The 14,189-nt window shown below is 54.7% G+C and overlaps 1 protein-coding gene across 3 annotated transcripts in view; it reads right to left on the reverse strand.

Annotated features, from left to right (window-relative positions):
- The window catches only part of TNR (tenascin R), a 435,083-nt gene extending 421,211 nt beyond the window's left edge, over positions 1-13,872 (reverse strand). For 2 of the 3 annotated variants that reach the window (XM_070077163.2, XM_070077161.2), the window contains exon 1: positions 13,280-13,806. The gene's annotated coding sequence lies outside the window, so the exon portion shown is untranslated. Of the gene's footprint in view, positions 1-13,279 lie in introns of all 3 variants that reach the window. The other variant, XM_089299432.1, reaches the window with a different exon arrangement.
- Between the last annotated feature and the right edge of the window lie 317 nt (positions 13,873-14,189).

The following is a 14,189-nucleotide window of genomic DNA, read 5'->3' on the forward strand; positions in this document are numbered from 1 at the left end:
ACATGGCTCCCCTCTCATCGTCCCATGGCCCTGGCTGCCACTGGAGCTCAGCTCAGAGCGCCACAGCTGGACAATGAACCCCCATAAGGAGCAGGTTGGGCTCCCATTCCTGTGCTCCCCTAGAACATGCATTTGTGAGTCCCTTACAGGAACCCCTCTGTGCGATGGCCAACCAGAGACAAAAGTGGTGCCCACAGTGAGTGGGCAGCGATGACTGCGTCCAGATAATCCCCAGAGTGACTAAACCACAGAGTGAGCGAGGCTCTTGTGGACAGAAGAGAACTGGCCCTCCCGTGTGGACTGGATGACAGAAAACACATTTAAGAAAACTCACTTGCTTTGAGACTGGATTCCTTCCCATCTTGAAGGCATCAGATGCAGCCTTGTGGAAAAACCAGGAGTCGCCAGTGGAGCAGGAGGAGGAATGGGCCCTGGGGGAGGAGGGTGACCCCTGCGGTCTCACTCTAGTGACCTCAGTAACACAGCACTGGGCCCTGGGGGAGGAGGTGACCCCTCCCATCTCACTCTGACCTCAGTAACACAGCACTGGGCCCTGGGGGAGGAGGGTGACCCCTCCCATCTCACTCTGACCTCAGTAACACAGCACTGGGCCCTGGGGGAGGAGGGTGACCCCTCCAGTCTCACTCTGACCTCAGTAACACAGCACTGGGCCCTGGGGGAGGGGGGTGACCCCTCCCATCTCACTCTCAGTGACCTCAGTAACAAAGCACTGGGCCCTGGGGGAGGAGGGTGACCCCTCTGGTCTCATTCTCAGTGACCTCAGTAACACAGCACTGGGCCCTGGGGGAGGAGGTGACCCCTCCCATCTCACTCTGACCTCAGTAACACAGCACTGGGCCTGGGGGAGGAGGGTGACCCCTCCCATCTCACTCTGACCTCAGTAACACAGCACTGGGCCCTGGGGGAGGAGGGTGACCCCTCCGATCTCACCTTGACCTCAGTAACACAGCACTGGGCCCTGGGGGAGGAGGGTGACCCCTCCCATCTCACTCTGACCTCAGTAACACAGCACTGGGCCCTGGGGGAGGAGGGTGACCCCTCCAGTCTTACTCTGACCTCAGTAACACAGCACTGGGCCCTGGGGGAGGAGGGTGACCCCTCCAGTCTTACTCTGACCTCAGTAACACAGCACTGGGCCCTGGGGGAGGAGGGTGACCCCTCCGGTCTCACTCTCAGTGACCTCAGTAACACAGCACTGGGCCCTGGGGGAGGAGGGTGACCCCTCCCATCTCACTCTGACCTCAGTAACACAGCACTGGGCCCTGGGGGAGGAGGGTGACCCCTCCCGTCTCAGTCTGACCTCAGTAACACAGCACTGGGCCTGGGCGAGGAGGGTGACCCCTCCAGTCTCACTCTGACCTCAGTAACACAGCACTGGGCCCTGGGGGAGGAGGGTGACCCCTCTGGTCTCACTCTGACCTCAGTAACACAGCACTGGGCCCTGGGGGAGGAGGGTGACCCCTCTGGTCTCATTCTCAGTGACCTCAGTAACACAGCACTGGGCCCTGGGGGAGGAGGGTGACCCCTCCCATCTCACTCTGACCTCAGTAACACAGCACTGGGCCCTGGGGGAGGAGGGTGACCCCTCCCATCTCACTCTGACCTCAGTAACACAGCACTGGGCCCTGGGGGAGGAGGGTGACCCCTCCAGTCTCACTCTGACCTCAGTAACACAGCACTGGGCCCTGGGGGAGGGGGGTAACCCCTCCCATCTCACTCTCAGTGACCTCAGTAACAAAGCACTGGGCCCTGGGGGAGGAGGGTGACCCCTCTGGTCTCATTCTCAGTGACCTCAGTAACACAGCACTGGGCCCTGGGGGAGGAGGTGACCCCTCCCATCTCACTCTGACCTCAGTAACACAGCACTGGGCCTGGGGGAGGAGGGTGACCCCTCCCATCTCACTCTGACCTCAGTAACACAGCACTGGGCCCTGGGGGAGGAGGGTGACCCCTCCGATCTCACCTTGACCTCAGTAACACAGCACTGGGCCCTGGGGGAGGAGGGTGACCCCTCTGGTCTCACTCTCAGTGACCTCAGTAACACAGCACTGGGCCCTGGGGGAGGAGGGTGACCCCTCCAGTCTCACTCTGACCTCAGTAACACAGCACTGGGCCCTGGGGGAGGAGGGTGACCCCTCCAGTCTTACTCTGACCTCAGTAACACAGCACTGGGCCCTGGGGGAGGAGGGTGACCCCTCCAGTCTCACTCTCAGTGACCTCAGTAACACAGCACTGGGCCCTGGGGGAGGAGGGTGACCCCTCCCATCTCACTCTGACCTCAGTAACACAGCACTGGGCCCTGGGGGAGGAGGGTGACCCCTCCCATCTCACTCTGACCTTAGTAACACAGCACTGGGCCCTGGGGGAGGAGGGTGACGCCTCCAGTCTCACTCTCACTCTACCTCAGTAACACAGCACTGGGCCCTGGGGGAGGAGGGTGACCCCTCCGGTCTCACTCTCAGTGACCTCAGTAACACAGCACTGGGCCCTGGGGGAGGAGGGTGACCCCTCCGGTCTCACTCTCAGTGACCTCAGTAACACAGCACTGGGCCCTGGGGGAGGAGGGTGACCCCTCCCATCTAACTCTGACCTCAGTAACACAGCACTGGGCCCTGGGGTAGGAGGTGACCCCTCCTGTTTCACTCTGACCTCAGTAACACAGCACTGGGCCCTGGGGGAGGAGGGTGACCCCTCTGGTCTCACTCTCAGTGACCTCAGTAACACAGCACTGGGCCCTGGGGGAGGAGGGTGACCCCTCCCATCTCAGTCTGACCTCAGTAACACAGCACTGGGCCCTGGGGGAGGAGGGTGACCCCTCCCATCTCACTCTGACCTCAGTAACACAGCACTGGGCCCTGGGGGAGGAGGGTGACCCCTGTGGTCTCACTCTCGGTTTGACCTCAGTAACCGAAGCGGTGCTTTTGAGGACTGGGATTCTCCAGCTTTTTTTTTTTTTTTTTTACTAATTTTTAATTTTATTTATTTTTACTTTATATGAAAGGCAGAGAAAGAGAGAGAGGTCTCCCATCTACTGGTCACCTCTCGCCCCCCACCCCCCCCCCCAATACCCGCAACAGCAGGGCAGGGCCAGGCTGAAGCCGGAGCCCAGAACTCCATCCAGGTCCTCCACACGGGTGGCAGGGGCTGTCCCCAGGGTGCGACTGCAGGAAGGCGATGGCAGCTGCCATGACTCGAACCTCGCACTCTGACTCAGGGCACCGGCTCCCCAGGCAGCATCTTAACAGTTGCACTGACTTCCACCCCTCCCCCGTGTCCTTTACCAACCTCGGGCACCGGGGATCATGGGGACAGCATGGTCCCCAAGTGCAGAGTCCCTGGGCCCAATCCATGCTCTGCCATTTGTTGTGCATCTGCAGGCAAATTCTATACTCTGAGCCTTAGTTTTTCCACCTGTAAAATGGGAACAGTAGTAGCCCCGCCCTCCAAAGGTGACAATATAGATCAGGTAGTTTCTGTCTGTGAAGTATGTAGATCATGGCCGGACATTAGGTTCTTTTTTTGTTTGTTTTCCTTGCTCATGTGGGCTTATCATGCTACTGAGCAGGAGACACAGAGCTGCTTCTGGATGAGCCCAGGAGAGCCTCATCACCCTCCAGGCAGACCTGGGGTAACCGCTCCCTGCTGGTCCTCCTGCATCACTGACCGGGTCTGGGCAGGCCGGCTGCTGAGCTGGACACCTGAATGAGATGCAAAACTTCAAAAATGAAAATGCTATCTTCCTTCTCTGGCAGGCTCTGCCTCTGGTGAATAACCCCTTAAGCAACATTTGACCTTAAAAACTTAGAAGGAAAAGGGCAGCACGCTCCAAGGAGTGGGAGCAGGCCTCCTTCCTGGGCTTCCCACCGCTGCAGCTAGGGGGTGTCCGGAGGGACCCGGCGGCCACCAGAGGCCCCCAGGACCCCACCAGGCAGTGGAACAGGTGTGTGCTCGGAGGTCCCAGCACCTGCCTGCTTTCTGAGCTGCCAGTCACAAAGCAGGTCGTGGCTGCAGGCTGCAGGGAGAGCCCCTGCGGCTGGAGCGAAGCCGCGAGGGCCCTGTGGGGCTCCAGCCCCTCTCCCTCCCCTCTCCCTCCCCTCTCCCTCCCGGCCTGGGCGGGGAGCTGCCTGAGCCTTCCCCTCCCACTGGACTGAGCTGCTAAAACACCAAGCCAAAAAGGGCGGAGCGGGAGGAGGGCAGGTGCACTCTCACTTTGCATTTTAATAACACACTGGCCTCAGACTGTTCAAACATATGCGATAGATGGATGGTGGTCTCCTGACCTCTGGTCAGCACCTATCAGCACCCAATCAGCAGCAGCACCCTTCCCTCTCCAGAATATTCCACTGGCCGCTCCCTCGGAGGGAGGTGACCCAGGACGAAACTCCAGCCCCCAGCAAGGCTCCTTGACTCTTAGGGTAAAGAAGGAAGTACCAGTCGCCTTAAGACACGCCCCAGGGAAACCGGGCCTCAGCTGTCATCTTCCCCGGGAGCGGTGGACAGGGACGCAGACAGGTCCCTGCACAGGCCCAGCCCTGTGGAGACCTAGCTCGCGTGCATGGCCAAGCTTATCTCTGAGATGCTGCTCCAGGGCTCCAGCTGGGGCCTCTGCAGCCCCCAGGCGAGCCGGGGACAATATAAGCAAAAGGCAGGCTCCAGGCCTCTCTCAAGAACGCTCCTGCCCCTGCAGCCAGTCTCGGCCCCCCGGGGCCTCCCCCGCCCCTGGGGAGAGCATCCATGGAGCAGCCTGGGACTCCTGATTCCCACACTCAGACGGCACCCTTCTGCCACAGGCACGCCCACCATGGGCTGAGGGCCCGCTGTGTGTCACGTGGAAGACGACACCCCACTGAACCACACAGCAGTTCGGAGAGGTGGGAACTACTTAGCCCATTTTATGGATGTGAAGACGGAGGCTCGGAGAAGTTGAGCAAATTCCCCATTCCCACCCTGATGACCACCAGCCATACAGCTAGCTGGGGAGTGGCAGGCCAGGGTTCAGACTTGCTGGGCGGGGCTTCCTGAGCTGTGTCTGCCTGCCTGGCATGGGCCGCAAGGAAGGCAGGGCTACAGGGATGGCATGGGGCACGTGGCTGCTGAGACAGGCCTTGCAGTCACAGCCCATCTGGAGCCGCGAGGAGCAGCGCCTGGCAGCCCGCGAGGCGGATAAGAGCCGGCCCTCCTCAAATCGTTTTATTTAAAGCCAGACTCCTGACTGTTTGAAGCCGCTGGATTCTGCTACTGCTTTTCCCTTTTCCTTTCTGCTTTTCAACAGCCCTGGGAGATAAGGGGAGAGATGGGAGCCGGGCCCCTCGCTTGCAGACGCTGGAGAGAACCCTGCCTCTCCCACCCCCCGGGGGCCGCCCCGAGTGGCTGCTGGGCTGCACGTGATAGCGCCGGTGCCCAGGGCTCGGGGCTGAGGCAGGCAGGAGGCCCCGCGCCGATCCGCACCTGAGCTACAGATACAGATGAAGTCTTTTCCTTTATAGTGAGTTTCACCGGCATTAAACTTCATTCATGTCTCTATAAATATATACGGCTTTGAAGGGCAGGATTTACAGCTGCGTTTTTCTAAGTTCCATCTCTCTGCGGCACAGCTGGGGTCACTGTGCGGGGACAGCCCCTGCACACCACTGTGGCTTCTGCCCTTTTCAACATGGCCCTTTGTAGGTCTCCAGTGTTCAGGGCCCTGTCCCCTTGCCCGGCTGGCCACGCTCGCCCCCTGCACCCGAGCTGACAGGGGCTCTCCGCCCTGGCGCTGCCCTCCTCTCTGTCGCCAGAGCTGCCCTCCGCCCCTGGCTCACAGCTGGCTGGGCTGCCGGAAAGAAGCGGAGGGGGCACGGGGCTGTCGGCTGATTTCCTCTGCACACCTGTCTAGTGGCTCAGGTGCCTTTGCTGACCTTGCAATCGACAGAGCTCACCGGGGAACGTCAGGAGGTGTTTAAACAGGGCAGGCCGGCAGACACGGCTCGTTAAGGTGTATGTTTTACAGAAATGCCTTTGGATGAGCAGACCATCCACAGGAACGTGGCGCTCTGTGGCTGTGAGGTTCACATCACTCCGCGAGGCTGGCAGCGGCTTCTCTCCTGATGCACTTGCGGAGATAAACTCAGGGTAATCCATATAAACCCCGGCCTTCGAAATTGCATGCCGTCAAAAAATTCAGACAATTACTCTAGCCCGGCCAGGAGGTGGCTGTTAAATGTTCTTCTTATGGAAAACATAATTATAAAGGAAGGGGAAATGTTTCATAAATAAAACTCAGAACGGTGGAAGGAGCAGAAGGGAGGGGAAGGCAGAGGAGGACGGCAAAGGTTCTTGGTGGCCTGGTGCGTGCTCAGAACCAGTGTCTCCCGAAGGCTTGAATTAATTTCAGTCTGGTACAATTCCCAGGTAATTAATTGGCAAGAGGCATCTTTCAGATATGTTTAAATATTGGCCTGTCAGGCTCTTGGTGCTCGAAGAGTAGAAGAAAAAATAGCCCAACACATGCTCCTAAAATCAAGGTGATGTAAAACAAGGGCCAGCCCAACCCATTAGTTCTTGAGGAGCACATAAAATCCAGGTCAGCCCAGCTAATTGCTAGCTTGTTAAAGTGCCAAGTACCCCAGGCTGCATCCAGTCCCCAGGCCACATTAAACAGAAAGGGGCACGGCGGCTCACAGCGGACACGCTCCAGGCCAGCACCGTCCGGGGCACTCTGTGCTCATGCCCCACTTAATTCCCACACAACCCCTTCAAGAACTCATGGCCTCCTTGATGGGGACGAGGGGAGCCTCAGACTCAGCCTGAGTGACTGTCCTAAGTCCCAGAGCCAGCATACGGGCAGCAGGACTCTGCAGTTCCCTTTCCTGCTCACAGCCCCCGCTCCTGCTGCCTTCACGCTGCGGGTCCTGTGTGGGTGGCGCCCAGAGTGGGAGAGGTTGTGCCTGAGAGACAGCAGCAGAGAGGAGGGGAAGAACTTGGGCTGTTTCAGACAGATGTGGTTCAAGCCAGCCCTTCCACCTCCTGGCTGTGTGACCTGGGGCAAGCCAGTTAACCTCTCTGAACCTTTCAGAAGGTTTGTTTTTTCCCATCTGTGTGTCCTCTCTCTAGATCTTCTTGGGGAACACCTGTTATTATTTCAGCTCATGTTTGCACCTGACCAGGGTCTCCCTTTCTCACTTCGGGGAAGGTTTTCCTTCTGGGTTGTTGGGAGGTTAACTAAGAGAGTGTGTGTTCCACACCAGCACAGGGCCTTCATACAGCAGCCACCAAAAAACAGGAGAGCTCCTTCACCCATCCTTGTGAGAACCAAGTGAGACACTCACTGCAGAACCTGGCGCGGAGCTGGACACATCAGGAGTGCACATAAAACATAGCTGCTGTTACTATTATCACCACTGAAAACATGGGAATTCTTGCACTCGGCTGAGCAGAGCAGACCATCCACAGGAATGTGGCGCTCTGTGGCTGTGAGGTTCACATCACTCCGCGAGGCTGGCAGCGGCTTTTATTGAGCTTTTATTATTATTTTATTTTTACTGGGCTTTTATTGAGCCCCACCATGGGCCGGTCCCTGGTAGACTCCCTAATCTCAGCAAGAAGTTTTCACCCAGAAAGAGGAGCAGCAGTGCCAGGCGTCAAGTTCCTCTGAAGAAGCCTGAGATGAGTCACGAGGATGCTTCCCTAGCGCCAAACGAATGACAAAGGCAACACAAACAAGCAGGGAGACGCAGCCTCCGAATGGGACTGAGTCCCAGCACTCCCACTGCTTAGCTGCAAACAGCCGGGCGGGTCATTTAGCAGCATGGGACTTCCACTCCCTCGTCTGTAAAATGGGGATAATAGTAGATGTCGTAACGTTTTAGCCACTACGTGATATTAAGTGCTTAAGGTATTTATTTAGTAGTAACGAAAGCACACAGTTCGTGAAGGGCATTCTGTGTGCTAAATACTTGGCTCAACGTCCTGGGAAGCACTCAGCAAATGTTGGCTGGCACCATCGCTGAACAACGGAAACATCCAAGCTACCAGGGCTTTTACGGGAATGAGGATCAAAGACCAAAATCCAAATGCCAGCCATCCTGGGCTGACACTGTCGCAGGATCAACGCTGTGGACTCTGTCACCTCTGTTCCATGCAGTAGGATAAGGACCCAATCAGCTGAAAGGGACTGTGAATCCCTTCTGGGTCTGAGTAACAACCTCTCACTGAGTCACCTGTCGCTGAGCGTGAGCTGTTATTAGAGAAGCTGTTGGAGTGAGCCTGGGAGCGCTCTGCTTTAGAGACCGTGGTCCCTAGGGCATCAGGGCTGAACCTTCAGTAAACTGACCCGGAACTCCTTCCTTTATGACGGCGTGTCACCCGTGACGTGTAACCCGGAGATGTGTCCGCCTCATGCGGGCTGTGCCTCTCCCCCCGCCTGCAGCTGCCTCTCTGGGATAGGAGTGGGGCACTTCAGGGGGAACGGAGCAGGTCCCGATTCACTGAGGTGGTGTGTGCTGTGCACTTTAACAGTGAGGTCTGCATGCAGGCGATGGATCCGTTCACTCATGTGTGTCAAGCCCATGTGTCCCCTTCCATTTCCCTCCAGGAAGCCGCCTGCTTGGGCTTCCTGGGAAAAGGGTACAATTTCAACGCAAGTGAGAGCCATGCCCAGAGGGTCTCCCTTCCCTTTTTGCTGGAAAGTAAAGCCGGAACAATTGGCTGAAATTAGAGGACAGGAAGAGGAAACAACTCAAGTGCCCATCCACTGATAAATGGATAAACAAAGTGTAATCTACACATAAATGGAATATTATTCAACTGTAAAAACAAAGAGATCCTGACATGCACTGCAACAATGAACCTTGAAGACATGATGCTAAGTACAATGAGCTATATACAAAAGGCAGACACTCAATGACCCCACTTGCATGAGACATTGAGAGCAGATTGTCCGAGACAGAAAATAGTGGTGTTCACTGTCCATGGTTGGGGAGAGACAGAAACGAGGTTATTGCTGAATGGGTACAAGTTTCAGTTTAGGAAGATAAGCGAGTTCTGGAGGCAGGTGGTGGTGATGGTAGCACAGCAATGTGAATGCTCTAATGCCACTGAACTGTACACCTAAAAACGGTTCAAACAGCAAATGGGGGAAATGGAAGAAAAGAGCAAGGCTATTGAATTCCCTTTGCCAACTGACACACTGGTTACTTGCTGTGTTCAAAATAAGTCAATATAGTTCTGGTCTACAGTCATATTCCAAGGTAAAGATGAGTGTTCTCACAGATGATAGGAAACAGCTTTTAGACAATTCTCTTCCAAGTCTCCCTTCCCCACTAGAACTGCTCTAAAGAAGATGAAACTCTAGTTAGGCAGGGACTCTCATCTTTATTAATAAAGCCCATAAGTGAGATGGGGCAAAGGCATACCTCTGCACTTCTGTCAAATCACCCACTGGGATTGGCCCCCGGACTGTCACTTGGCTTTGGTATTTCCATACCTACTTTTCCCTAGATCTTAGGATTTCTTCATGCTGGCTGTCTTTTAACTTGCCATGACCTACACTGAGCTCTGTGGGATCCCAGTTGGGAGAGATGACTCAGGCACCTTCTCGTGAAAGAGCTGGCTGGTACACTCTCTGAGGCAGGCCAACCCAGAAAAGGGCAAAGCCTGGGGAGAAAGTGTGAAGGCAAAGTCCCTGGGTGAGGAGGTGGAGGACATGGCTGCCTGCTGAGTACGTACATGAACAAGTCTGTGATCTACCTGGACACCTTCTGAAGTCCACTAAAGACTGATCTGCTAGTTAATCGGACAGCAACGCTGATTTCCTGGCTGAGGACTCCCTGCTCAAATTGTACACAACATGTCCCATTTCTACCCAGTGATCCTTCAACTAGATACCGGGTAGAAGAGAACTGAACAGGCAAGGTATCAGGATAAGAATAACCTCAGAGGCCGGCGCCGTGGCTCAATAGGCTAATCCTCCACCTTGCGGCGCCGGCACACCGGGTTCTAGTCCCGGTCGGGGCGCCGGATTCTGTCCCGGTTGCCCCTCTTCCAGGCCAGCTCTCTGCTATGGCCAGGGAGTGCAGTGGAGGATGGCCCAGGTGCTTGGGCCCTGCACCCCATGGGAGACCAGGAAAAGCACCTGGATCCTGGCTCCTGCCATCGGATCAGCGCGGTGCGCCGGCTGCAGCGGCGGCCATTGGAGGGTGAACCAACGGCAAAGGAAGACCTTTCTCTCTGTCTTTCTCTCTCACTGTCCACTCTGCCTGTCAAAAAAAAAAAAAAAAAAAAAAAGAATAACCTCAGAACTCTGAGATGTTCTCTTAAAAGTCTAGGGTCTACATTACATGTCTGTTAAGTAATAAATTCAGCAATGCATACCCTCCACATAACGTAGCAGTGTAAGCTATGGTGGTAGAAGTCTGAAGGTGATAGGGTTAGGGGAGGGAAAGACTGATTGGAAAGAAGCATAAAGGAACTTTTGTAGATCTTGTTTGAGGTAGACGTTAAATGAGTGTACACAATACTCAGAGCTTACTAATCTGGATACTTAAGACCAGTACATTGTGTTAGATTCAAATTATACATCGATTTTAAAAAAAAGCAACAGAGGCCCTTTCCAGGGAAAGCATGGCTGTGGAGGACAGGGCAGGGTGCTGGCCTTCACCTTACCTCCCGTTCTCTACCATCTCCCATCCGCTGGGATCCCAGAGGCACCCCAGGACAGCCTCTGACAGTGAAGGAGGGCTGCATAGCAGAGCCCAGTGCCTTCCTTCCCAGAATGTTGGCCATTTGTGAGGCCTGGGACTTCTGGGTTTGTATGTGGGCTGGGTTCCAGTTTCCCACCCTTCTTGTAGGGTTTCTATCATGGTTGGAGCCCAACCATCTCCTGCTCCTGCTCTTTAGGCACCTTCCCTATGTTCTGATCCACAGAGGACTCGATGAAGGGTCACAGGAGAGAAAAGTTAGCCAGCATCCCAAACCATGATATCTACGGCAGTGTGTGATGGGAAAAGTGTCTTCCTCTGCGATTTCTGGGGCAAGGTCAGTGTCGCTATCCAGAGCATGGCATCAGTTCAGCGTGGAGGTCACCAACCTCTTGGCCTTCACTCTGCTCCTGGACCCATCTTCTTGGCTGAGAGCTAAAGGTCAACAGCACCTTGGGGCTCTAGCCTGATTCTCGTTCTTCACTAGGCGGAAGCCCCTGCCCCACATGGAGTTATCTGAAAGGCTTGGTTGCAAAGCTGTTCACCGAGGAGCAATCCATCCCTGCTCTTCCGCAATGAGCACTTCTGCACGTTAGTGGATCAGGAGTCTTATTTCTGCTTTTGCTGCCCTGAGGCCTAGCAGTCTCTCTATGCCTCTCCATTTATAAAATGGGCTCAATAATGTCATTAAGTGCTTCTTTCAGAGAAAACTTAGGGGCACTAATGAAATAATGACCACTATTATGAATATATATAATGAGTACCGCATATTCAGTAATACACAGTAGCGCTGGACAGCGCCTATTGCAAGGGCATGATTTTTTAAACAAAAAACACTGAGAGATAGATATATCATGCAGCAATCCATCTACTCCCTCATTCAGACTGGGGAATTTGAAGGACAGGAGCAGTTGAAATATGAATGAGTCAGTGTTGGTTTCTGGTGCTCTGCATTTGTCTGTTTCAATCATTTTCCCTACCGTGATAACCTCTGACTTCACACTCTTGCTGACTGCCTTCTACTTCCTGCCATTCTAGGGAGATGCTAAGATTTCTGGATCTGATGCCGAGCATTGTAAAAAGGAAAACTCTGTCTTTCACCAGAAGAATCTCCAGCCAGTGATAGCATATTTCCTTCATCTTGGAGGAGGGGTCCAGGGTGTGGAATTCAAAGCAAGACCAAAAAAAAAAAAAAAACACCCCACTAGGGATGGTTCAGGGTTGCAAAGAGTGAACCCCCAGCCTGTGTTTCCCTGCCTGGACACACCTGAAGATAGCAGCCAGACCCATAAAAAGTTAGGAGCAAAATCAAGGCAGGGCTTGCTCTTATAAGAGGCCACATCTTTTCAAAAACCCCTAAGGGGCTAGGGATGCTGGAGAAAACCCAGAGAGACTCAGGCAACAGAAGAAAATCCCCGACATCACTTGTTGAACGGACCCACTCAAGTAGCTCTGGGCAGGTCTGGAAGGGGCAGGCCAATAGTGTCTCCACAGGAAAGCCAAGGCAGATGCAGAGAATTGATACAGTGTACTTCAGGGAGTCAGGGAGGAGGAAAAAGAAGTACCTTGCAAAAAGTAGTAGCAATGATGTAGTAACAGTGATGAGCTCCTGTTGGTGGAGCCCCTCGGTACTGGAGGACATAGCACCACTTCTAGCCTTTCTGAGCCAGGAGCCAGTCTACGTCCAGTTTTGGCTCCCTTGCTATGTGGAGACAAACCTTTCTATGAGCTGTTTTTCAGTGCCAGGTGCCCCAGAAAGCAGAACAGGACAGACTTTGTCCTCTTTCCAACCATACACAGCCAAGGATGACAGAAAGTGGAGGAGACCGCCTGCCGCCTTGCCAATGTAGAATAGCCCATATTGGCCAATCTCTGCACAGTTCAAGATGCTGCTATTTTCCTCCCATCATGAAGTCAGAGAGACTTCAGCGCCTCATGCTGCCCCAGCCCAAGGCTCACCTGTTGTACCTGCTCACTTGCCAGGGGTTCACACCAGGAAAGAAAGTAAAAGGTCAAGTTGGGCTCTCTCCACAGCAAGAACCCAGAGAATCCTGGGGAAATTGACATTTAATAGAACCACCTCCTCTGAGCTCTTCCAGAGAAGCATAACTTTTAACTCTTCCGCCACTTCCAGCCCCTCTCCCCCAGGCAGACTTCCTTTGCAACACTTTCCCACCACAGAGGGCTCGTCGGGAAAGAGTTAAAGAAGGTGCAGGACTAAATCCCCCCATCCTCTCTCTTATCTACATACAAAAAGAACAGCTGCACACACAGCGACAAGCAGAAGCCACCAGCAATTTAGCTCCGACCTCACCTGTCTTATGCAACAGCACACACAGACACACACGCACCCGGCAAGGCCCGCGTCCACATCATCCCCCTTCAATTCAGCAGACACAGTTTTGTGCGTTGCTTTTCCCTACGCAGAAGCCGGCTCCCCCGGCAGCACAGAGAGAGAGATGTAACCTTAGCGCCAGACGCCTGGCAGGAAACACACACAGACCAGAACGCATCTCATAGCTCTCCTTGGTGCTGAAATCACGCTGGGGAGGAAAGCGGAGGAGCGAGTGCTCTGGACTTACCGGGGCTGGGGGTGGGCGGCCGGGGAGCGAGAGGAGCTTCCTGGGAAGAGGATTCTTGTCTGCTGGGGCTGGAAGCAGCTGATGCGCTCACCTAGAGAGCCCACCTCTCTCCCTTCTCTTCTCCTCTCCTTCCTCTTCTGAGAGGAAGAGAGGAGGCTTCACGGGAGAAACGAAACCCAAGCTGGCAGGGCTACGAGTGCAAGGAGACAGCAGAGGCAAACGAAGAGATCAAAAAGTCAGGTGGCTTTGCTCCACTCGTGGCAATCCCCTGGGTCAGGAAGCACCCCCTCTCCTCTCACTCTCGCGCCGTCTGCCCCTGTCTCCGTCTCTGCATGTTGAGCCAACAGCCTTAGCACAGTCGGTTCCTGCCTCTGACGTGAACGAGAGGAGGAAGCCTGGGACTGCTCTGCTGTCTCTCTCTCTCTCTCTCTCCTCTCACGCGCTCTCTCTTTTCCCCTCTTGCTGAAATTTCAGCAGCATGGTATGTTTTTAAGGCTCTGCCTTTTCCATCCCCCTCTGGCAGCCCTCTAGTGGACAGAAAAGGAAAGCAATCCCGATTCCTCTTGAACAGTCCAGATTCCGGCAGCGGAATACTCCCGGCACCCAGGAACTCTTTGTGAGCTGCACCTGCACAGCCAGTCTTGAAGAGAACAGAATCTGCCCCCTGGCCAGCTTAGACAGGCAGTGAGGGAGAGGCACTTCTGTAGATCTTTTGCCCACGATTGCAGAAGTAATGGGTGCCATAGGCTGGGGGAGTGGCTAGACACAGATGCTTTACAAGATCTTGGAGATCTCAAATGTTTTATGGCCCTGGCTCAGCAGAAGAAAGGCCTGCACCAGGTGACTCAGGTGTATATCCAATACACCCCAGGCTTAAAGACACAGGGCGAGTAGAAAGCCAAAGGGACAG

The sequence above is a fragment of the Oryctolagus cuniculus genome, chromosome 7 (assembly GCF_051225735.1).
Source record: "Oryctolagus cuniculus isolate XC-2025 breed Fujian yellow rabbit chromosome 7, ASM5122573v1, whole genome shotgun sequence".
In the NCBI taxonomy this organism is placed as follows: domain Eukaryota; kingdom Metazoa; phylum Chordata; class Mammalia; order Lagomorpha; family Leporidae; genus Oryctolagus; species Oryctolagus cuniculus.